General features: G+C 39.6%; 1 protein-coding gene across 1 annotated transcript in view; it reads right to left on the bottom strand.

Annotated features, from left to right (window-relative positions):
* ak1 (adenylate kinase 1) overlaps positions 1 to 5,131 on the bottom strand; it is a 33,814-nt gene extending 28,683 nt beyond the window's left edge. Inside the window, exon 1 of the mRNA XM_079816134.1 lies at positions 4,959 to 5,131. The gene's annotated coding sequence lies outside the window, so the exon portion shown is untranslated. The remainder of the gene's footprint in view (positions 1 to 4,958) is intronic.
* Between the last annotated feature and the right edge of the window lie 20,350 nt (positions 5,132 to 25,481).

A 25,481-nucleotide genomic window follows, 5' to 3' on the forward strand; every position in this document is an offset into this window, starting at 1 on the left:
AAAAAATATTTATAAATATGTAAATATGAATGATAAAAAATTACATATATATGTATATATATAAACTCCAACACGCCGTAAAAAAAAAAAAAAAAAAAAAAAATATATATATATATATATATAAATATTAATGTATTATATTAATTACATATCAAATATTATATTGAATATTATATTATTATGACATATATTAAATATTATAATAAATTATACAATACAAAATATTGGTTATGACAGAGATTATGGAATGGTTATGACAGAGATTATGGAATGGTTATGACAGAGATTATGGAACGGTTATGACGGAGATTATGGAACGGTTATGACAGAGATTATGGAACGGTTATGACAGAGATTATGGAACGGTTATGACGGAGATTATGGAACGGTTATGACGGAGATTATGGAACGGTTATGACAGAGATTATGGAACGGTTATGACGGAGATTATGGAACGGTTATGACGGAGATTATGGAACGGTTATGACAGAGATTATGGAACGGTTATGACAGAGATTATGGAACGGTTATGACGGAGATTATGGAACGGTTATGACAGAGATTATGGAACGGTTATGACAGAGATTATGGAACGGTTATGACAGAGATTATGGAACGGTTATGACAGAGATTATGGAACGGTTATGACGGAGATTATGGAACGGTTATGACAGAGATTATGGAACGGTTATGACAGAGATTATGGAACGGTTATGACAGAGATTATGGAACGGTTATGACAGAGATTATGGAACGGTTATGACAGAGATTATGGAACGGTTATGACGGAGATTATGGAACGGTTATGACAGAGATTATGGAACGGTTATGACAGAGATTATGGAATGGTTATGACGGAGATTATGGAACGGTTATGACGGGTTTAGATTATGTCAGATTGTGGCGTTTTTGGTTACTAGAGAGCATAACGGCTGATATTCATGTCCAGATGCCACTGGAGGTTGAGGAGCGAGTTATTAAAAGCTGGTGTAAATATGAGCCGTGTCTCAGCTGCTCGACTTCATAACTTCAGTCCTTTAACTCTGTGTGTGTGGAAATAATCCGCTTCAACTCATGCACTGCAAACATTTAAACATATGATCTTCCCCTGATTCCATTTACTCCTAAATAATATAATATAATAATTCAATGAATGATGAACTGCTTTAAATATTGTACATTAATGTAATGAGACTATAATAACATATATATGCATGCATAATATATTAATTTATATTATATTAATCAAAAATCCAACACTGTAAATTATTATTTATTATTATATAAATATTAATTGTAAAAATCACATATATACACATTTTTTGAAGCTGTGGAAATGTGAGAGTTGCATAAAACAGGATTTCAAAAAATGGCAGAAAATAACTTAAAATAACATTTAATGAAATAACAGTGACATATAATATTGAGTTTATGAAAAAAAATTTGACCCATATTTTGTACCCTTATTTTTAAGAACGCCTCCAGACTAGATTAAATATATTTTAATGTTATTATTTTATCAATAAATCGACATACCCGAGTGAAAATATCTGCAGCTCTTTAACCCTATGGTCTATATTCATAAATCTGCTCTTATTTTAAACCAGACACTTGAAATGTTGATACACAAGAGTCATAATAACTCAAAGTAATATGGGAACAGAGTAATATACATGTAAGGGACTCACTTTTTTTTCCCTTAGGGAAAAAATGATGAGACTTTAATGTTAAGAGCCTGAAAATGACCTAAATATAAAACTGAATGTCTGATCATGTTATGATTCAAATATGAGGATGATTCTCAGAAATGGAGCTTCTGTGAGATTTTATGTCAAGAAAGGTCTTTCAACAAGGCCATTTATTTCAGAACATTTGTAATTGTAAAGAGTAGTTTTTCATTCTAATAAATCTGCAATAAACTGATCATTATAATGGATATACAGTTACTGAAAAGCAACTATTTATAGAAATTACAAAGAGTTAAAAAACTCATTTAGTTGATTAGAAGTGTCAGTCATAGAGTCTGCGTTTTTTCCTTATTTTTCCATTGTTTTGGATTAAAAAGTGGGATGTATTTTGAAGAGTGGACCCTTACACGGACATTTATGCGGGTGTTTATTGGATTCGTCCGATCTGATCTGCACGACAGGAGATGAGAGATGAGTACTGCGGTTATTATGCTAATGTTTAAATAGCCGGTCCTTTAGCGTTTAGTTTAACCCTTTCCTCTCTGGTGTAGTTCAGAACATGAATCTTGAGTGTTTTAGCTTTCGAATGATGCATAGTTTATTATAGTTGATTGAATTTTTTGTATAAAACAAAAGTAAATAAAAGTACAGACACGCCCACTTCCGTCCACGATTCGGTGCGGGTTAACAAGATATATATGTATAAATATGTAAATATGAATGATAAAAAATTACATAAATATAATTTTTTAAGCTGTGCGAACATGAGAGTTGCACAAAAACAGAGTTTTAAAATGTCAAGATGTCATATAATAAATAGGGCTGTCAAAAGATTAATCGCGATTAATCGCATCCAAAATAAAAGTTTGTGTTTACATAATAAATGTGTGTGTACTCTGTTAATTATTATTTATATATAAATACACACACATTCATGTATATATTTAAGAAAAAAAATATTATTTTTATATATAAAACATTTATATTTATATATATTATAGATTATATAAATGTATATACATGCAAATATTTCTTAAATATATACATGAATGTGTGTGTATTTATATATAAATAATAATTAACAGAGTACACACACATATATTATGTAAACACAAACTTTTATTTTGGATGCGATTAATCGCGATTAATCTTTTGACAGCCCTAATAATAACTAAAAAATAACTTAGTGACATCTAATATTTAGTTTATGAGCAGTATTTTCAGCTTTCAAGCCATTTTTGTACCCTGTTCATGAAAAGCTTATTTTTAGGCACTCCTCCAGACTAGATTAAATATCACGTATGACCTCGTAAATCAACATTGAGAAGTGTCCGCGTGTGTTTTAATGGGTCATGTGACTCGTCTGTGGACATCTTGTGCTCTCACACTGATACCCCGACCCTCTCCTGTCATGAGATTCATAACCGCCCGCGCTAAAAAAAGATGTTCCTCCACAGCAGCTGTCCAACACACTCTTTCAAAACGCCTTTAATGCCATAGAAGATGCTCAACACTGGTCATAATCTCACGGGTATATCTGAGGCAATAGCCAACTACACATCGTATGGGTCAAAATTATCCATTTTCTTTTATGCCAAAAATCATTAGGATATTAAGATCGTGTTCCATGAAGAAATTCCTACCATAAATATATCATTAGTAGTAATATCCTCCTGGGACCCAGAAAAAAAGTTGAATTTAGTATTTTTTTCACGTCATTACATTGTTTAGAACATAAGAAACAAATGAAAAAATAGATACAAATTGTATTCATATGTTATGATATCCTCTGTCGTTTAAAAAATAAAATGACATGAAATTGCATGTATGGGCAAAAACAATGGGATTTATTTTTAATTCACCAATCAATTTTTGTTTAAACTTTGTTTAAAGATGATTATGAACTATGTTATGAAAGATATAACAAAAAGCATTGATATACCATTTTACTTTATGAAATATGTGGGTAAAAATAGCCATACTTGGATTTTCCCATTCAATACAATACATCTAATTTGCATATTAATGTGTTCTTGGTGCAACATGTAATGAAAACAAAAGAAGTTTAGTAATGTTATTCACTATTCACTTGTTGAGTCTCCAAAATGGTGTCCACTACATTTATTAACTGGTTTAATTCTACTCGAAATATTATATAACATCACCAAATCAACGCAAATAGAATAAGTTATATCAAAACAAAACTACTGATTTATATACTGATAAAATGGGATATGGAATGTGATAAAAATAGGTAAAATTATAGTTATAATTACTCAAATTAATGTTGCAATACAATGTGAACATACATTTTAAATGCCTATCATGCTGAATATTAATAATAGTAATAGAAAATATCAATAAAACTTAACAAATACAACAACTTAATAAATGAATACAATAAATAATATGCATAATACTCTATTATGATGAAAAACGCGAATTAATGTGAGTGATACTATTTGTTTTAATGTGTATTTGTACACTCTAAAAAATGCTGGGTTAATCAAATGCTGGGTTAAGCATTTGGGTTGTTTTAACCCAGCGGTTGGGCTAAATATTGGTGGGTCCCAGGAGGATATGCATTGCTGAGGACTACATTAGGACAACTTTAAAGGAGATTTTCTCAATATTCACGCTCAGATTCAGCTTCAGATGATGCATAAATCCTAATTTCCAAAAATATGACTGCACTCTAAAAAATACTGGGTTAAAAACAACCCAAGTTGGGTTGAAAATGGACTAACCCAGCAATTGGGTCGTTTTAACCCAGCGGTTGCGTTAAATGTTTGCTTAAAACAACTCAATCGCTGGGTTAAAACAACCCAATTGCTGGGTTAGTCCATTTTCAACTCAACTTGGGTTGTTTTTGGTAGCATTTTTTGTGTGGTTTCGTGGTCCAGGGTCACTATAGAACCTTTTGTGCAATTAAACGAACCATCGGACGCTTTATGTTTGACAGGTCATCCTATTCCCAATCCCGACAGTCCTCCGGAAAACTGCAGGATGTTGGCCGTTCCTGCCGTTGCCATAGCAACAGTGTGCGGCTGTAGCTTTAAGAGAGCCGCTTGTTTGTTTGACGTAAAGAGGCTGTGTGTATGCTATGATCCCATCCGTGTGTTTGTTCCTCAGCGGAAGAGGTTCATGATGAAGCATCATAAGCAGAGCTCAGTTTGTCCGTTTGACATTGCAGCTGTCCAAACACAAGACCTTAAGGAGCTTAACTCACACACACACACACACACTCATTTGTCATGTGTCTGTACTGACCTGTCTCTCTCTCTCTGAGGGCGTCCGGTGAAGCGGAGTGTGTCCGGCTCCTGTCTGTCTGAATGACCCGCTGCACGGCAGACCTCCCTCTGCCCACCGCCGCTTTATATAGAGCTCTGACAGCTCCAGCTGACGCACGGCATTCTGGGAAGACGGAGGGCTGCTGGGAGGGACTGGAGGAATGCAGAGATGGATCAGGATTGGTTGCTCCTCTCTACATTTCAGGCTCAACATCCACATGCATACCAGACTGAGGAGGTGTGTTGAAAAATATATTAAAATTAAATAATTTTTTTTGTGTTGTTAGATATGTCCGTCCATCATAAACACACACTGGTCAAGCTCACTGTAAAACGTAATAAGTTGACTTTACTTAGAAAAAGTGAGGAAACCGATTGCCTTAAAATGTTCAAGTAAAGCAGCGTATTATTTTTTTGTCGGCAAAACTTAACAAAATTTGTACAGAAAACTTGTTAATGAAGTATACTTAACTCAAAATTATTAGTTATGTTAACTTATATTATTATAAGTATTAGGAAACCGATTGCCTTAAAATTCTCAAGTAAGCTGAACTTAAAAAAATAAGTGACAAAAAGCAACAACTGAACTCCATTCAACACTTATTTATTACTTATCAATAGTCTACAGGTACTAAAAACAATTAAGTAAGCATTACTTAATTACTGCATTAAGCTGTTCTTACTTAAACCGTTTAAGTTTTGTCAACTTAATTCTATCTGGGATCTGAGGAAGTGTAGCCTACTCCCAGAGTGCATTGTGGCATGAATAAATTAATTGCTTCGTTTTACTATTTTTAGCTTTATTTTACTATTTGTCTTTGGTCAGTATAACCTGAATAATGACAGCAAGTAAAATAGTAAAGGTCGTATTAATAATAATAAAAAATAATAATAATACAAAAAAATGTTACCATTGTTGTGTTTTGCATGCTGAATGTTGAAGTGTGTGTGTGACACACTCAAGCATGGTCAAATGATATTGTGACAAATAAAGAGGGATTATATCAACTCAATTAAAAGGTTATGCCATAAATATTAGCAAAAATAATGTTAAAAGATCATTATTTGACATTAAATATAGTTATGTTGTATATCATTTAATGGACACATATTTTATATATATATTACTTCCCTTCTTTTGAAATCATACAACTATGATTTCTTGTTGCATTGCTGCATTAATAGGAAGTTAAATACTATAATATGAATGACGTTCCAAGTGTCCAAGCAAATGGAACACTGATATCCATCATGGTGACCGGAAGTGGAGGAAATGAGTGATAAGTCTATACAAAATTGCTCCACCTCAAAAACACTTTGCCCGCCCGCTTGTTTTTTTTGCTCCAGTCTTGTTGTGGACGATTCATCAATGTAACATAATATTTACTTAATACTTAACATCTGCATAATATTTAATTAAAATATTGAAAAATAATTAAAATGTATTCCACTTCATATTTTGATTGCAAACACCCGCAAATAATTTGCCAATAAATTAGAAGGAATCGTACATTTTTTTCACCATTAAATATATTGTACACACTGATATACTGATACACTGAATACACTGATCTCCATCATGGTGACCTGAAGTGGAGGAAATGAGTGATAAGTCTATACAAAATTGCCCCACCTCTAAAACACTTTGTCCGCCTGCTTGTTTTTTTGCTTTGGCCAAATGGTACTCAAACCAGTCAAGTAATGTTTACTTGAGTTTTCTTAGTAACGAAGGCATAGCATGCAAATAGATTACTTAATTGTTTTAACCCTTAATCGTCCCTTGGGGTCCAGCTGACCCCACTGGACTTTTCCTCCATTTTTTAAAAGTGTTCCCTTCATCTCAGGGCCATGAGACTCGGTGACTTTTCCTAAATAATCTATCTAAACATGCACAAAAAATCTGGGCTTGATTTGGTTGTTCTAAAGGTGTGTAAAAAATGTTTTACCGTTTAAGTCCCTCGGGGTCAGATTGACCCCACATTGAAAATGAATGGGAAAGTGTAAAAAATACATTTTTTTTCACTTTTTTTGTCAATTTTTTTTTACTAAATCCAGTATAAATCTGAAAATTTCCACATTTATATCAAGGTCTGGTCCTAGAGCATAAACACAAAGTAGAACGAACTTTCTGTCTCATACACACACGCACACACACACACACACACACAAACACACACATGTGTGTGACTGCAACAGAGAGCATTTTTATAGAAACTGGCAAATAAAATCAACAAAACTGGCATAAATCTGAAAGATTTTCATACATAAATGAAGTACCAATACTAGAGCACAAATGCAATATGGAACAAGCATGTTCACTCACACGCACACACACACAAACACAAACAAACACAAACACAGGTGTCTGGAGCATTTTTTTGGATTTTGGCAATGAATGGGAAAATGTAAAAAATGCTTTTTTTTTTACTTTGTTTGTAAAAAAAAATCAACTAAATCCAGTATAAATCTGAAAATGTCTACATTTATATCAAGATCTGGTCCTAGAGCATAAACACAAAGTGGAACGAACTTTCTGTCTCATACACACATGCACACACACGCACACAAACACACACATGTGTGACTGCAACAGAGAGCATTTTTATAGAAACTGGCAAATAAAATCAACAAAACTGGCATAAATCTGAAAAAATTCCATACATAAATGAAGGACAAATACTAGAGCACAAATGCAACATGGAGCAATCATGAGAAAGAGAGAAAAGGGCAAATAAAAGCAAGATGAAAGGCAGCTTAACTTTTGCATAACTTCCCTATGGACCTCTAGTGGATAATGTGGTCATTGCACTCTCTTTCTCTTTAACTATAATTCCTAAAGTTTTTCCACAAACCTACAGATGGTGGTATTCCTAACACATAGAGCATGTCCAAAAACTATTTATATTTATTTAAGATCATCATTCAAGTGATTTTTCATAAAAAAATGATTTTTAATGAGCCAATTTATGACATAGACAAGTATTTGTGCAGTAAATAGGTAAAAAACTACCAAATACCCACAAAAACACAGCATAATGTATAGTTGAGAAGTAAATAAAAAAAATGATATATAGTTTTCCATGTAAAAAAATTATATTTCCTTATGCAATCGCTCTGTAAAAGTTTGGGGTCTATCTGACCCCAAGGGACTCAAATGTAAACCCTACTTGAGGGGCGATTAAGGGTTAAGTAAGTTCAACAAATTATTGGACATTAAGTAAACAGGGTGGACATTACTAGCCCATTACTAGCTAGGAGAGACTAACATTTAGGAAGAATTTTGATGGAAAAAAACTAAAAAGTTAACATTTTTATGTCTGACACAACAGGGTGGACATTAGGGTGGTCCACTAAAATGATATTTGTAATTTCGACCTCTCAGTTTGATATTGTGTGTCAGGATCACCAGTTTAGTCCACCAGAGGGCACTCCACCACAGACTAAAAAAGGAAAAAAAGACCCAGCAGCTGAGTTACAGAAAAACTACCCAGAACCTGGGTAAAAATTAGGGCTGGGCAAATTAACGCGTTAACGCTGACGATTAATTTTTTCAGCTTAACGCATTCAAAATATTTAACGCAAATAACGCAGCGTCCGTTTTTATATCCATTTTTGCTTAGCGTTACATGATCGTCACGCTCCTATTCATGTAAATGCTTCCAAGCGCGACAAGACACAAGAGAGCGCGCTGTATGCCAATGTCCTGTCTGTGTGTGTGTGTGTGTGTGGATGCGTCTCATGTCAGCTAATCAAGGGACACTGACACACACACACACACACTCGACGCATAGACTCGCGTCAGTTTCCTGCTCACATCACAGTTCTCTTTTGCTCTTGAACAAACAATAACACAGAGGATTTTGAGTATTCTCATATTAGGGTCTTAAATTAGTTAAATAACGTCTTAAATGAACTTAAAGAGTTGTGAGGAGATGAGATGCGCGGGACAGCGCTTCAGATCCGCGGCTGCTCTTAAAGTGACAGGAGCACTGATGATGATGTCATTAATGTTCATCACAGAACAACGGGAACAGAGGAAATTGTAGCTTTAATGATGATCTCACATCTATATTTCATTTATTATTTATGCAGTTAAGGAAGGTTTGACAACTATTACATTTCTGTATATATATAACAGGGAAGGCCATGGGTAAATATAACCTTTATTATTTTGGGTTTATGTAAAGATTGTTTTAAGTTCACTTAAATTAAAAGTTGTTTTTTTAAAGCCTAATAAATGTTGAAATTGGGAGCTTTCAGTGATACTGTAATGTAACGTCATTAATGTTTCATAGAGACTTTAGTATCAGTGATACTGGCCTTCATTCATAAAAAGATGACAATACAACACATATTTAAAATATGCTGTCTTTAAATTGTTTATACATTAATTATTAGAGTAACTGAAATTGTTACAATATCAAAATATTAAAAACTTAAAATATTAAAAACTTGCGATTAATCACGATTAATTACAGAAAAAAATGCGATTAATTCGTTAATTTTTTTTAATTGATGCCCAGCACTAGTAAAAATTAGTGCTGTCAAACGATTAAAATATTTAATCGCGATTAATCGCATTAATGTCATAGTTAACTCACAATTAATCACAATTAATCGCACATTTTTATTTATTCTAAATGTCCCTTGATTTCTTTTTGTCCCATTATTTTTTCTTATTTTAATGCTCGTATCAACATAGAAAAGTGGATCGGCTTGCTTTGTTCAAATGTTTGTTTTATTGAAAACAACATTGGCATACTTTAGTGTTCGATTTCACACCAACATTCTCACTTGGAGCAAATAATCTCACACAATGTAACACTGCCCATCAATAAAAGGGTGAAACAAATACTTTGTTGCACAAACAGCCCCTTCAACAGCCCTTTCTAAGGGATCAAAACAGGGTGATACAAAATAAAATTACAAAGTGCACATGCAAGGTAAACTAGGACTCCGCCTATAGTGCAGTTAAACCAGGGGTCGCCAACTAGTGGACTCCGGTCCGAATCCGGACCGCGAGATGCGTCCATCCGGACCGCGAAGCCTTTTGACATAATGAAACAGTTAACGTTGCAATGCTCACTGTTACTACGTTCAGACCCAGACGCGCGGTCATCCGGTCAAGCATGCAGTGAAGAAGAGACTGATGGTGCGCTCACACCGGACGCGAATGACGCGACATGCACGCCGCTTAATCCGCGCCGCAGAATGTCTATTTGCGTCTTTGCATTGACTTAAATCACTCGCGCAAAACGCTTCATTCGCGTCTGGTGTGTAGGCTACGCACCATCAGAGCAGAAAGCAGCGCTCAAGACAAGCACTTTTAGTTGAAGACCCCTGAGTTAAACCATGGCTTAATACGTTTCTCATTTCGGCATCTCACGCTTGCCATCCACGTCTACTCTTTTAATGGCCCAAACAAGTGTGGGCAGCCGCAGCGTGCCTGATGTTTTGTTTCCGGTCTAGCTACATCCGGAGTGGTGTTGTAGTTTTTCTAACGTTACTAGTTGTTGCAACAGCATGTGAAAAAACTACAAAGTTTGTTAGACCAAAAAGAACGTTAATCTCGCGATAAAAAAATTGACGCCGTTAAAATAGGTTTGCGTTAACGCCGTTAATAACGCGTTTAACTGACAGCACTAGTAAAAATATTAAAAAATAACCCCCAAAAAATGACCCAACAGGCAGAATCCAGCATTTATATGTATACGGACACTGTCATGGAAAAAATGCATTATATTCCAATACATTTGAGTTTGCTCGCAAACCTTTTGAGTTCTGTTGCGAGTGTTTTTTTTGTAGGGAAACGCAATATTTTCAGAGCGAATGCAAAGTTTCATGGAGAATGCAAAACTTTTAACACAATGTCCCTTCTGCTCCATTCCAATGAAATCTCCTCATATTTTCCCATCACCATGTCCCTTTGGCTCCAGTCTTGTAGTGGTCGATTCATCAATGTAACATAATATTTACTTAATACTTAACATCTGCATAATATTTAATTAAAATATTGAAAAATAATTAAAATTTATTCCACTTCTAAAGATAATTGTCAACATGTTTGACTGCAAACACCCACAAATAATTTACCAATAAATTTACAATTTTTGTCAACATTAAATATATTGTTTTACATGAAAATCACATTTGAGTAAACAGTGTGAATTAATTCCTGATTACATCCACCTGTGTCTCATTTGCCTTGTTAGCTCACCCTATAAAAGCCTGGTCACTCATTGCATCTCAAATTGAGCCGGAGGAGGTAAATTCCTAATAATGTACGTATTTCTTTAGGTATTTTAATAAGATAGATACCTAAAATACATTGCGCATACAGCTCAACTAACGCCATCGTAAAGGTGTTTGAACAACAAAACACATCCACTTGCACATATTTGACAATCGGAATATCAGATATATCCTGCTATAGCTAACAAATGTGTGAAATTTTGAATAAAAAAGGAAATAAAATAAGATCATCAGTCATTCAGCGCTATTGTGGCTGCGATGTGACAAGCAATGAATGACGTGTCTCCATGGGAACCATAAAGTGACACTACGATCAATAACGGTCGCCTTGAAAAACTTTTAAACTTAAGTGTGAAAACTTACGCAAAATCTGTTTTGCGTAAAAAAAACTTAGTAGAGAAAGCGGGTTGGGTAATACCAAGTAGTCGGTGCGGAGGGCGGGGGGTACATTACAGATTATTAAAAATATGATACTATCTTTCTAGCTGACAAATGAAATTAATAAAGAAAACGAACAAAAGTATTGATTCGGAATATTTCATATTTATTTTAATCTGAATGATGTGATTATATTGGAGGGTTATATTAGCTGGATCTGATTTTTGAGGGGGTCATGACCCCCATAACCCCCGTGCAAATTACACGCATGATAACGTATAACGCCTATGAATAATGAATATTAATAACGCCTTGATAAAAAGAGTTGAATTAAATTGGTTGCCCTGTTTTTTTTTAAACACTATTTAAAACTTCTTTCTTGGTTTAAATTCTGTATATGCTAGAATCATTCATTTATATTCACCTGTTGTGTATGCTTATGTGAGTATCATAAAATAACATTCAGACGTTAACATTTAAATTATAAAAGAAATGACCACTATAACCAGTAGATGGCGGAAGAGGAACACGTATTGGCTCATTAGCTATTTTTTCTCTTTTTTTAATGAATTTTTATAGATCATCAAATCACTATTATAACATTAAAATTAGGGCTGTCAAAAGATTAATCGCGATTAATCGCATCCAAAATAAAAGTTTGTGTTTACATAATATATGTGTGTTTACTCTGTTAATTATTATTTATATATAAATACACACACATTCATGTATATATTTAAGAAATATTTGCATGTATATACATTTATATAATCTATAATATATATAAATATAAATGTTTTATATATAAAAATTATATTTTTTTCTTAAATATATACATGAATGTGTGTGTATTTATATATAAATAATAATTAACAGAGTACACACACATATATTATGTAAACACAAACTTTTATTTTGGATGCGATTAATCGCGATTAATCTTTTGACAGCCCTTATTAAAATATCGTTTCGGTTACTAACGTAACCTCGGTTCCCTAAGATGAGTACTCTCGTATTGCGTTTTGCTAAAACGCTATGGGGGAATTCCTTTCCTCGAGATATTGAAGCAAATTTTTATCCAAAAATACCATGTACACGCAGTGCAGCTGCACAACTCTCAGCAGGAAGCAGCTGCGTGCTGATTGGCTGTGCCGCTGCAACTGCAGCAACCTATGGCGAGACCGTGGGGCGGGACGGACCAATCAGGTCCTTCCAAATTCCCGCCACAAGGGGCAACAGAATTTGCATAGCCAAGGGTATATAAGACCCACTCTCGCAAGGTTAGTCAGGTTAATCGACTGAAGCGACTCCTGAGCAAGTGAGCAAGCACGGCAAGCAAAACGCAATACTCGTTCCCTCATCTTAGGGAACCGAGGTTACGTTAGTAACCGAAACGTTCCCTTACAAGAGTACTCTCGTATTGCGTTTTGCTAAAACGCTATGGGGGACCAATGCAAAACGCCGTGCTTGCTTAACGGCTCTAAAGCCGACGACACCAAACCCAGGCCAACCTAGGTGGGCCCGTAATATGATATCAAGAAGTCCCAAAATGAGCCAGACCTGAGTCAAGCCTTTAATGAGAATGAACACGATATACGTGTAATATAATGTATAGACCGGACATAGTCGGGCCAGGAATATTGAATGGCCAGATAATTCGAGCCGTATAAGGAATGTGCTATGACTTATACAATACTTAACCCAGACCGGACTTTTCGAGCCTTAAGGGGTTAAAACTGTACACAGCAAGAAGCCCAGCCTATAAGGCCGGGACATCTAAATTATAATCTGATAAGTGGACGGGGAGGCCCAGCCTGCCGCCACACAGATATCATTTAGAGAAATGCCAGTAGACCAAGCCCACGAAGAGGCCATGCCTCTAGTAGAATGGGCTTTAATGCCTAAAGGGCAGCTGAGATCTTTAGACTCATAAGCCAGCGAGATAGCATCCACTATCCATCGTGACAAGGTCTGCTTTGTAACCGCGCACCCTCGGGTGCGACCGCCAAAGCATACAAAGAGCTGTTCAGTTGCCTAAGCAGCGGAACGCTCTATGTATATACTCAGCGCTCTGACAGGACAGAGCAAATTAGCATCTTCTTCATCTATCGGTGATGAAAGTGCTGAGAGTGAAATGACCTGTGCTCTGAACGGAGTTGAAAGCACTTAGGTACATATCCATGTCTTGGTTTGAGGACGACTTGAAGTCGTTTGGCCCAATTCCAGACACGAAGGCGCTCACAGAGAGCGCGTGCAGATCACCCACTCGCTTAACTGACGATCGGCAGCAGAAAAGCGGTCTTTAGTGACAGGAGCTTAAAGCTCACCGAATGCAGAGGCTCAAGTGCAGAGCTCTTCATGACATCCAAGACACTGGACAAGTCCCATATAGGGACTGAAGAGGGGGCGAGGTGGGTGAAGCCTTCTAGCCCCTTTAAGGAAGCGAACAATGTTAGTCCGTTCACTTGAATGTGATACGCTGCTATAGCAGCCACATAATTTTGAGCGTGGAGGGGGAACGACCCGCGTCCAGAAGCTCTTGTAAAATGTAAGCACTTCTGACACTTCACAATCCTGTGGGGTCAGACTTCGCGCTTTACACCAGTCCGAAAAGACTGACCATTTGTCTGAATAGAGCCGCCTGGTCGCGGGAGCTCTAGCTTCAGTAATGGTATTCAATACATTTTCAGAGAGGTTCTCATGTACCCGCTGATGGGCCAGACATGAAGCGCCCATAGATCGGGACGGGGATGCCAGATCTGCCGTTCCACCTGCATGAGGAGGTCTCTACTCAGCGGGACCGGCCACGAATCTGTATCCGACATCTGACTCAGTATTGAGAACCAAGGTTGATTTCTCCAAAGCGGGGCTATTAAAGCACAGCGCATCTGCTCTCCCTAATAATCTCTATGACCTGAGGTAACATTGAGATTGGGGGAAAAGCATAAAGAAGAAGGTTGGGCCATTCGTGGGCCAACGCATCCTTGTGCTTGGAGAATTATATTCGGCATTGAGCATAGTCTTGTGAGGCAAAAATATCCACTTTTGCCTCTCCAAGAACTGCCCCAATTGTCTGAATTGCACCTGGACAGCATGTCCAGACCCAAATTCAGAATGCCTGGCACATGAGTCGCTCTCAGCGTATTGTGCTCTGCCCATATTAGGACTTTGTGCCATTGTGTGCAGATCGATAATTTTCAGACCGCCTTGGCGATTTATATAGGCTACCACCGACCTGCTGTCCGTTCGGATCAGGACATGGTGGTGCTTTATGTACGGAACGAAAGCTCTTAGCGATAGCGTGACCGCTTTCATCTCTAGACAGTTTATGTAAAGGCTCCTCTCCGAGTCTGACCAGAGACCGGAGACTGGCCTGCCCTCGTGAAGGGCTCCCCAACCTAGGTTGGATGCATCTGTCGAGATAACTTTCCACTTCGTAACAGTGCCCAAACTCACGCCCGTCTGGAGCCAGAGCCAACACACAGCTGTGGTCTACCTTGATTTGCAATCGGCCCGAGAGCCATGCGTGAGCTGGAACGCGGCGATTCAGCCAGTGCTGTAGGGGGCGCATGTGCAACAGACCCAGTCTGAGAACTAGCGCCGCCGAGGCCATGAGACCCAGCATCCTCTGAAAGTGTTTGAGAGGAATGTGTGCACCGGACCTGAGAGAAACCGCTCGGTTCTGAACAGAGAGCGCGCGCTGTGACGTCAGTCGCACGCTCATCTGCAGTGAGTCCAATACTGTTCCCAGAAACGAAACTTTCTGTGTGGGAGACAATAAACTCTTTGCCACGTTGATTCTGAGTCCCAAGCATTCTAAATGGTTGAGAAGCCAAGATCTGTGGTTTAACAACTGTATCTCTGACTGAGCTATTCTGAGCCAGTCGTCGAGATAATTGAGAATTCTCATTCCCCGAAGCCTCAGCGGGGTTAGCGCCGCTTCCATGCACTTCGTGCGGGGAGTCAGAGATAGACCAAAAAGGTAGCACCTTGTATTGGTAAACTTTCCCCTCGAAGGCGAATCTCAAGAATGGCCTGTAATGAGGGGCTATTTAAATGTGGAAAAAGGCATCCTTTAGATCCACAGTGAAAACCCAATCACCCGGCGGATGTGCGCGAGGATTTGTTTCATTCTCAACATTCTGAACGGGCGCTTCATAAGGGCTTTGTTCAGATGTCTGAAATCTAGAATGGCCTGAGACCACCACCCTTCTTTTGGCACAAGGAAGTAGCGACTGTAAAAGCCTGACTCGCTCTGTGAGGGGTGCACGGTTTCCACCGCTCCCTTAATTTAACAGTTTGATATTTCGGTTCGAAGCACGTGACTCATGTCACTTCTCACCGCTGTCTCTACCACAGTGCGAAAGCACGGTGGTCTGTGAGCGAACTGTAGCGAGTAACCTTGTTATCGAAGCCAAGGGTTGAATTAATTTGTGGGGCGGGTCACTGAGTAACAGGGACCTGTTAGCCCGGATGCATTGTGCTAGTAGCACTGTGAGAGGCGGCGTGCACTGAATGGTGACGCACGCCTTATTGGGTCGCCTTGGAAGTGGCGCTTACCAAGGGGATTGTGTTTGTGTACAGAAGAGCACGTTGCTCACGGGCTCATAAATAGTAAATAGGGAAATAGTGTTCCCAGCCGCCTGAGTGCAGGGGGCCGGAGAACGCAGAATAGCGGCGAACGCTTTGTGTTGCCGGGGAAATGGTGCATGTGTACAGGCGAGCGCGTTTGTTTGCGGGCTCGTCGATTGTAGGAATAATGTTTCCAGCCGCCTGAGTGCAGGGAGCTGGGGAACATAGGGAAGCGCTTGAGTGTAGGGGTACAACTTTGATGTTGGCACCTGCCTACAGACGAACTCGTAACACTGTGTTTAGATAGTGTTACTGTAAAGTGGACGCATTCTTGCGGATTAGTCCACGTGCACGTTAGCGGCAGGGCTAATGGATAGCGCGTGCTCTGCAGGCGCGGGTCTACCTAGCCACTAGAAAAGCTCTGATTCATTGTAAATAATGTGTCGTGGCGCGCACTGTATAATGGGCGCCACTACATTAGAGTATTCGCGGCGTAGGCCAGCGAGCGAATTCACAGTGGTAAACGCATAACAGCGTCAATGTGCAACTGAGCATGTTTGGCCACAGGCTAGTTATTGCAATGTTACATCTCCAGTCACCTGAACTAAGGGAACTGGGAGAATATCAGGTTTATTGAGTGATTTGTGGCACTGAATTAACAGTGCTTATGCAGGAGTGCACACTATGTAGTGGACACATTGCCTACAGTGTTGAACCACTCCAGCCGCCTGAATAGGGGAACTGGGAGAAGTGATATTTGAGGGAAAAAAGGCGCAAGCTTGGCAGCCATTTTATGACATCGTTATGCTCAGACGGAGAGCGCGTGTTATGACGCGCTCTAGTCAGCGAACGCGCGCTGTGCAGAGAGCGCGCGCTGCCATATAAGGCTGTTTACCTTTGGCAGCAAGCGCGCGCTGCAGCGAGAACGGCTGTGACGTAAGCGCGTTCTCGGTATATCCAGCAGCCTGAGTTCGCATGCCTCTCCTCTAGCATTCTCTGCCCGCGGCATATCAGGGCGGCGGGGCGAGAGAGAAGGAAGAGTGAGGAGAGCTTATGTTGAGTTCACTCGTGTGTAGAAGTGCACATCTTCCATCCGCGTGGCGGCAGTATCACATTCTCTGTCAGCGGCCATTTCAGGGCGGCGGAGTAAGAGAAGGAGCGAGTGAAAAGCCCCGTATGCCCGCGGAGCCATTAGCACGGCGGGAATAACATTCTCTGTCCACGGCCATTTAGAGCGGCGGAGGAGAGAGAGGGAGGCGCGTGGAGAGCTCCATTTATCTGCGGCGTCATCAGCGCAGCGAGGATATAACCTTCTCGGTCCGTGGCGCGTTTCAGCGCAACGGAATGAGAGGAAGGGAGAGCTCTGTATGTCCGCAGCGGGAATATAATGTTCTCTGTCCACGGCCATTTTAGAGCGGTGGGGATGAGAGAGGAAGGAGTGAAACTCTGTATGCCCGCGGCATCATCAGTGCGGCGGGGAAAACCTTCTCCGTCCGCGGCGCTTCTCAGCGCGACGGAACGAGAGAAAGGGAGAGCTCCGTATGCCCGCGGCGCCATAGAGCGGCGGGGTTATCACATTCTCTGTCCGCGGCGCCTTAGCGCGACGGAACGAGAGAAGAGGAGCGCTCCGTCTGTCCTCGGCTTTATTTGAAGCGGCGGAGGACCAATGTTCTCTGTTCGCGGCGTAAACACGCGGCGGCACGAGAGAAGAGAGGTGGAGAGCTAGAAGCTCTTAGAAGTGGCGTTGGCAGCAACGCACATATCATAAACACACATACATAGTATAAAGGATATTTTAATGCCGGATGGCGCAGCTGGAAGGCAGGCTGAAGGCGGAGAATCCGACATCCTCAGGCTGCGTGTTCCGCTGGGTGCGTGTCGACGGCGGGCTTCGATCCGGAGCTCAACGATTGCAAGTCGCTGAAGAAGAATTAATCTGACTAACCTTGCGAGAGTGGGTCTTATATACCCTTGGCTATGCAAATTCTGTTGCCCCTTGTGGCGGGAATTTGGAAGGACCTGATTGGTCCGTCCCGCCCCACGGTCTCGCCATAGGTTGCTGCAGTTGCAGCGGCACAGCCAATAAGCACGCAGCTGCTTCCTGCTGAGAGTTGTGCAGCTGCACTGCGTGTACATGGTATTTTTGGATAAAAATTTGCTTCAATATCTCGAGGAAAGGAATTCCCCCATAGCGTTTTAGCAAAACGCAATACGAGAGTACTCTCGTAAGGGAACTATTTTTGTGACTGTATTTGTACTCAAGTGTTAAATATATAGGCTAATTGTAGGGAAAATCACAGTCTCATGAAAAACTAAAACTTCTGACTAAACTTCACAATAAATCTTTATTTAAATCTGTGCTTTGTTTGTTATGAAGAGAGGATTTGTAGATAATGGGAAGATTCGTGTAAAACGTAAACCTGCACTAAAATTAATTCAGCGTTTTGAGACTATATAAAACTTGTTTTGATCGATATGGATTCTCATTCCTGGTAAATTAAACGTATGACCGGTCATTATTTTCAACAGAAATGCCCGTGATTGGCTACAACACTCAACGCTGTAAAATCATGCACTCACATGACCCACATAAAATAACCAGATCACTCAAAAAAAAACATTAATCAACATCTCTCCCCAGAATAAAATGCCACTGTAAAGCCCAGTTGAAGTCGATGCACATATTGAGTTAATATTTACCAGAAATATCTGCAAATATAGTGAAACTGCTGTCTATCCTGCTTAATCCTATTCAAACAGATTGACAGCATGGAGTTGTTTTTCTATGGCTCTGGTTTTACAAAAAGGTTTTAAAAGTGATTCTTACCTTGTTGTTGGAGTTGCTTTCCCTCCAAGGAAATGATGTCACTTCAAGCAAGTCATGTGATGTAGGGCGTGTGATTAGAATTTTAAAGGGCAAGTAACACCAATGTAACGGTGGACTGAAGTTGAGGGACAAAGTTTGGAGAAATGAACTGGACAAGGAAAGATTGTCAAGGCAAACTTGATTGTATGAAACACACAGACATACGGATCCTTATTAAACCATGCGGCTCGTGGCTTAAAGGGACAGTTCACCCAAAAATGCTAATTTTGTCATCATTTACTCACCCTTAAGTTTTTCCAAACCTGTATGAGTTTCTTTGTTCTTCTGATCACAAAAGAAGATATTTTGAAGAATGTTTGTAACAAAACAGATAGAGCAACCATTCACTACCATAGTATTTTTTTCCCCTGCTATGGTAGTCAATGGTTGCTCTATCTGCTATTCTTCTAAATATATTCTTTTGTGTTAAACAGAACAAAGAAACAAATACAGGTTTTGAACAACTTGGGGATGAGTAAATGATGACAGAATTTTCATTTTTGGGTGAATTAAGACACGAAACGATCGGTTTCTGCGAGAAACCCAACAGTTTTTGTTATTTTTTTACCTCTTATCAGACGAATGTCATCTAGTATTCCCAGCGCCATAACTTCCGGTGAATAAGGTCAAATACTGGCGCGATCATAGATAGATATATATATATATATATACGTAGATGCCTCATTCGACCGATCCGCACAGGCACTAATGAGGAATCTATGTATATATCTATGATCACGCCGGTGTTTTGACCTTATTCGCCGGAAGTGATGGCACGGCTGATGCAGAGACATAGAAAAAAATGAAATACATTTTTAAATATGGATATTTTTCTTACACAAACGCATCGATTCGCTTCAGAAGGCCTTTATCAACACCCCAGAGCCGCGTGGAGCAGTTATATGACGGATAGATGCACTTTTTATGGACTTCAAAAACAGAACAACTATTACTGCTATTATAATGCTTGGATTAGCCAGAACATTTTAAATATAACTCAGATTTTATTCGTCTGACAGAAGAATGTCATACACACCTCGGATGACTTGAGGGAGAGTAAATCATGGACTAATTTTCATTTTTGGGTGAACTATCCCTTTAAGTCCACATGTCATGCAAACAAGAAACTGCTTCTAACCACATCAGGTCAAGAGCTGTCGTTGCAACCACATAAGTTTGCGACGCTGTTTGCGAATGTTCGTTGGTTTCAGGAAACACCGACTGGTTGAACTGTGTTGATAACGATGGAACTTGCGACCATAGTTGGCAAACGATGCTTTTGGGAAATGCACCCCTGGGTGGCTGATAAAGCTGTGTTCCCATTCAAGGGTCCCTATGCAGTGTTCACTGCGCGTTGAAGCTTAAGTTCACTCAAAACGCCCTGACACATCATCAGATCATATTAGAGGAGTTTGAGGTATGATGGTGTGATATACTTCTGCAAATAAACTACCGTTTAAAAGAAAGAAAGAAATGAATACTTAATTGATCATTTAATAGACCCTTTTCACATTTCCGGGTTTCTCAGAGCGGAAGTCGTCATAGTTGGGTTAAATATTACAGCTTTGAATGAGAGAATACATTACTTTTTTTTTTGTGTGTGTGTGTGTGTGTCCATTTGCTCAAATAGCAAAAGAAAAACTCCACAATAGTGATCTCAAAACTTTCAAAAAGAGGGTAAGAATAGAGCGAGATTGATAACGGCCGTCAAAAGAGAGAAAGATGTTAATTTTACCATCACTCCCATAGACATTGTATTAGAAACACCCTCACGGCAGCGGTGACTTGTTTTTTTTTTTATTTGATGCAAAAGTAATAAAATGCAAAGTATTATTGTTATAAATGTACATATATAAAAAAAAAAAATTAAATACAAAAAACGTTGCAGGATTTGCGAAACGCGTCATAGTCTGTGAAAAGGGTCTATTAATAATCATGATCAAAAGTAACATTAACAACATTTATAATGTTAAAAAAGATTATATTCCAAATAAACGCTGTTCTTTTGAACTCTCTATTCATCAAAGAATCCTGAGAAATACAATGTATCAGTTTCAAAAATATGAAATGTTTCAATAATAATCATAAAAGTCTCTTGATGATTAGTGAAGGGTCATGTGACACTGAAGACTGGAGTAATTATGATTATATCACAGGAATAAATGACACTTTACTGTATATTCACATAGAGAACAGATGATCTACACTGGAGGAATATTACACTGTTTTACTGGAGTTATGATCTAATAAACGCAGCTTTGGTGAGCAGAAGATTAAATATCTTACAGCAATCTCTTACATTGGTAGTGGTGTATAAATACAGAACTATGAAATGAATGTGAATGAATGTGATTTTTTCCTCCATTCTACAAACAGTACCCCATAATGACAACATGAAAGAAGTTTGTTTGAAATCTTTGCAAATTTATTAAAAATAAAAAACGAAAAAAATCACGTATTCACAGCCTTTGCCATGACACTCATTGAGCTCTGAGATGTTTCTACAGCTCGACTGGACTCCACCTGTGGTCAGTTCAGCTGATTGGACATGATGAGGAAAGGCACACACCTGTCTATATAAGGTCCCGCAGGTAACAGTGCAGAGCACAAACCAAGCCATGAAAGAATCATCTGTAGACTCAGAGACAGGATTGTATGGAGGCTCAGATCTGGGGAAGGTCCCAGTGAGCTCAGTGGCCTCCATCATCCGTACATGGAAGACGTTTGGGAGCACCAGGACTCTTCCTAGAGCTGAGAGATCAGGGGAGAAGGGCCTTAGTCAGGGAGGATCTCAGATCATGAGTAACACAATTCTCTGGTCTGATGAAACACAGATTGAACTCTTTGGCCTGAATGGAGGAACCCAGGCCAATCCCATCCCTACAGTAAAGCGGTGGGGGCAGCATAATGATGTGGGGGTGTGTTTCAGCCGCAGGAACTGGGACACTAGTCAGGATCGAGGAAAAGATGAATCCTTGATGAAGACCTGCTCCAGAGCGCTCTGGACCTCAGACTGGGCCGAAGGTTCATCTCCCAACAGGACAATGACCCAAGATAACTCCATCCAGAGCCCAAACCTGACCATCTCTGAGAGATCTGAACATGAAACACAGATTTAACTCTTTGGCCTGAAGGGAGAAACCAAGGCCAATCCAATCCCTACAGTGAAGCGGTGGGGGCAGCATAATGATGTGGGGGTGTGTTTCAGCCGCAGGAACTGGGACACTAGTCAGGATCGAGGGAAAGATGAATCCTTGATGAAGACCTGCTCCAGAGCGCACTGGACCTCAGACTGGGCCGAAGGTTCATCTCCCAACAGGACAATGACCCAAGATAACTCCATCCAGAGCCCAAACCTGACCATCTCTGAGAGATCTGAACATGAAACACAGATTTAACTCTTTGGCCTGAAGGGAGAAACCCAGGCCAATCCAATCCCTGCAGTGAAGCGGTGGGGGCAGCATAACGATGTGGGGGTGTGTTTCAGCCGCAGGAACTGGGACACTAGTCAGGATCGAGGAAAAGATGAATCCTTGATGAAGACCTGCTCCAGAGCGCTCTGGACCTCAGACTGGGCCGAAGGTTCATCTCCCGACAGGACAACGACCCAAGATAACTCCAGCCAGAGCCCAAACCTGACCATCTCTGAGAGATCTGAACATGAAACACAGATTTAACTCTTTGGGCTGAATGGAGGAACCCAGGCCAATCCCATCCCTACAGTGAAGCGGTGGGGGCAGCATAATGATGTGGGGGTGTGTTTCAGCCCCAGGAACTGGGACACTTGTCAGGATCGAGGGAAAGATGAATCCTTGATGAAGACCTGCTCCAGAGCGCTCTGGACCTCAGACTGGGCCGAAGGTTCATCTCCCGACAGGACAACGACCCAAGATAACTCCAGCCAGAGCCCAAACCTGACCATCTCTGAGAGATGAAAATGACAGACGCTCCCCATCCAACCTGATGGAGCTCGAGAGATCCTGCACAGAAGAACCGGAGAAACTTTATCATCAATCTCAGAAACACCTGAGGCTGTGATTGGATCCAAAGGAGCTTCAACAGAGCATTGAGCAAAGGCTGTGAATACTGATGATTTATTTTTCCAGTTTTTATTTATAATACATCAACTTCTTTGAGTGCTGGAGTGATGCGCAATGACTTCTGGGTAAATTTGCCTCTCCACTTCCTGTGATGTATCGATGTTCCCTACAGCATTTGCAGTGCATGTTCACTTCCTCTGGATGGTAGAAGTACCTCTGATGAAGAAGACGAGTGCTTAATATAACGTTCATCAACATTTTATTAAAAGCAAGGGATTCATTCCCATGTCCATGAACAGAAAATAAATATAAAACAGTTATGTACATCGGGGCAGTGGCTTTTCAAAGGCTTTCACACACATTCACATCATATTACAGTACTTCATAACACACGGATGAATTATCCTAGTACAATTTAGCACATATTCCATAACAAATTAAATATGTACTCTCCCATCCCTAACTAATACAGTTCTGTGTTTAACCTCATCATCATGAATCTAGTACATATTTCAATATTGTTTGAGTATTATAAATGAGGGCTGGTTTTAGTTACAAGCATCATGCATCCGCAGAAACATATTAATCCATATGAATCATAGCTTCTTAGTAAAATATTAAAAAACACATTTTTATGGCCTTTGCTTATTTCAACCACAAGATGGCAGCGAAATGAGTGTTTTAATTCCCTCCAAAACTGTTACACTTGCACTTGTTAATGCTAAAGCATGAGTCTGCGGATCATTGGCAACAATTGAGCGACTACAACAACTCCATCGACGTCCCAACGGCAGGATTCAGAGACTCCAGGAAAACTAAAAGCAGCTTCAGGCGAATCAATCAATGAACGTCGGAACTGAAATCTCCATGAGCATTCACATACGTTAATCTTCCCACGATTAATAATACTTAAAACTCTTTTCACATTTGTTTTTACAGATATTTCTCAACACTTTTCAATAAATACATCTGTTACAATATCTTCAAAAGAGACGGAGAGAAATTAAGGATTAGTTCACATTTCCTGATGATTTCCTCTCCTCCATCTCATCCAAGATGTCTTTCTTTCTTCAGTTTTTTGAGGAAAACATTCCAGGATTTTTCTGCACATAATGGACTTCAATGGGAACCAACGGCTGAAGGTCCAAATCAATGCAGTTTCAGAGGAAGGGCTTCAGAGGCTCTGACCAATTCCAGACGAGGAATAGAGTCTGATCTAGACAAACCATCGCCACATTTACAACAAAAATACACATTTATACACTTTTAACCTCAAATGTGTGACTTCGGTGTTGTTCTTCTTCATGGTGTATGATGTCATCACATCGGAAAGGTCACATGACATACAGACCCAGTGTTAAAACGAATGTGCAAAGACTAAATCAAACGCCCTTTACACAAATAAAGGGGAAACAACGATGTCCAGCGATTTTAAAGTTGGAGGTGAAAATGAGATGCAGTTTTTCGGCACGTCATGTGACCTTTCCGACCCGATGACATCATACGCTGTGAAGAAGAACGACACCGAAGTCGCTCGTTTGTGGTTAAAAGTATGTAAATCTGTGTGTGTGTTGTAAATGTGGCCAATGGTTTGTCTAGATCAGACTCTATTCCTCATCTGGGATCGGTCAGAGCCTCTGAAGCCCATCCTTTGACACTGCAGTGATTTGGACCTTCAAATGTTGGTTCCCATTGAAGTCCATTATGTGCAGTTATGGTTTCCTCAAAAAACTGAAGAAAGAAAGACATCTGGGATGAGGGGGAGTGAGGAAATCATCAGGAAATGTTGATCCTCTAAGCAGCCCTAATGTGTGTCCGCAGCTCGAAGAGAAACGCCATATAAAGCCCAACCGAAATGCACTTGCGATTAAGAAGGTCAGAGATACAGCGGCACTGGGAAATACTGTCAATAACACACACAACACTGCTGAGAAAACACAATATCAAATACAATCAGAGTCTGCAGGTCTCATAAGGCAGTGGACGAGACACATGTGACGATGAGAAGGGCCGTTCCGGGCGAATTCACTAACCGCTCGCTCTGTACCATTACCAGGTGTTTCTGCGCTGATGCAGAACCCACCAGATTCAACATCTGCCCGAGCGTTCCCAACACAAGGATGTTCGCCGACATTATTTCCAAACCTCCCCGGTAAGGTGTTCTTAGGTGGGCCATTCTACAGAATTGGTGCGAACTTCCATCCCACAACCAAAAAAGCTTTTTAGTAATTAAATCTTAATTGAAACCCACAATAATATCATTAAGCTTATTTATATTTATATTTTACACATTTATATATGTGTAATATATATATATGTGTGTGTGTATATTATATGTTCCAACTATGGCGAATGTTCCAATGACGGTGAGCGACCCAGTCATGATGTTCCAATT

This window comes from Gobio gobio (genome assembly GCF_949357685.1).
Source record: "Gobio gobio genome assembly, chromosome: 4".
Taxonomy (NCBI): Eukaryota; Metazoa; Chordata; class Actinopteri; order Cypriniformes; family Gobionidae; genus Gobio; species Gobio gobio.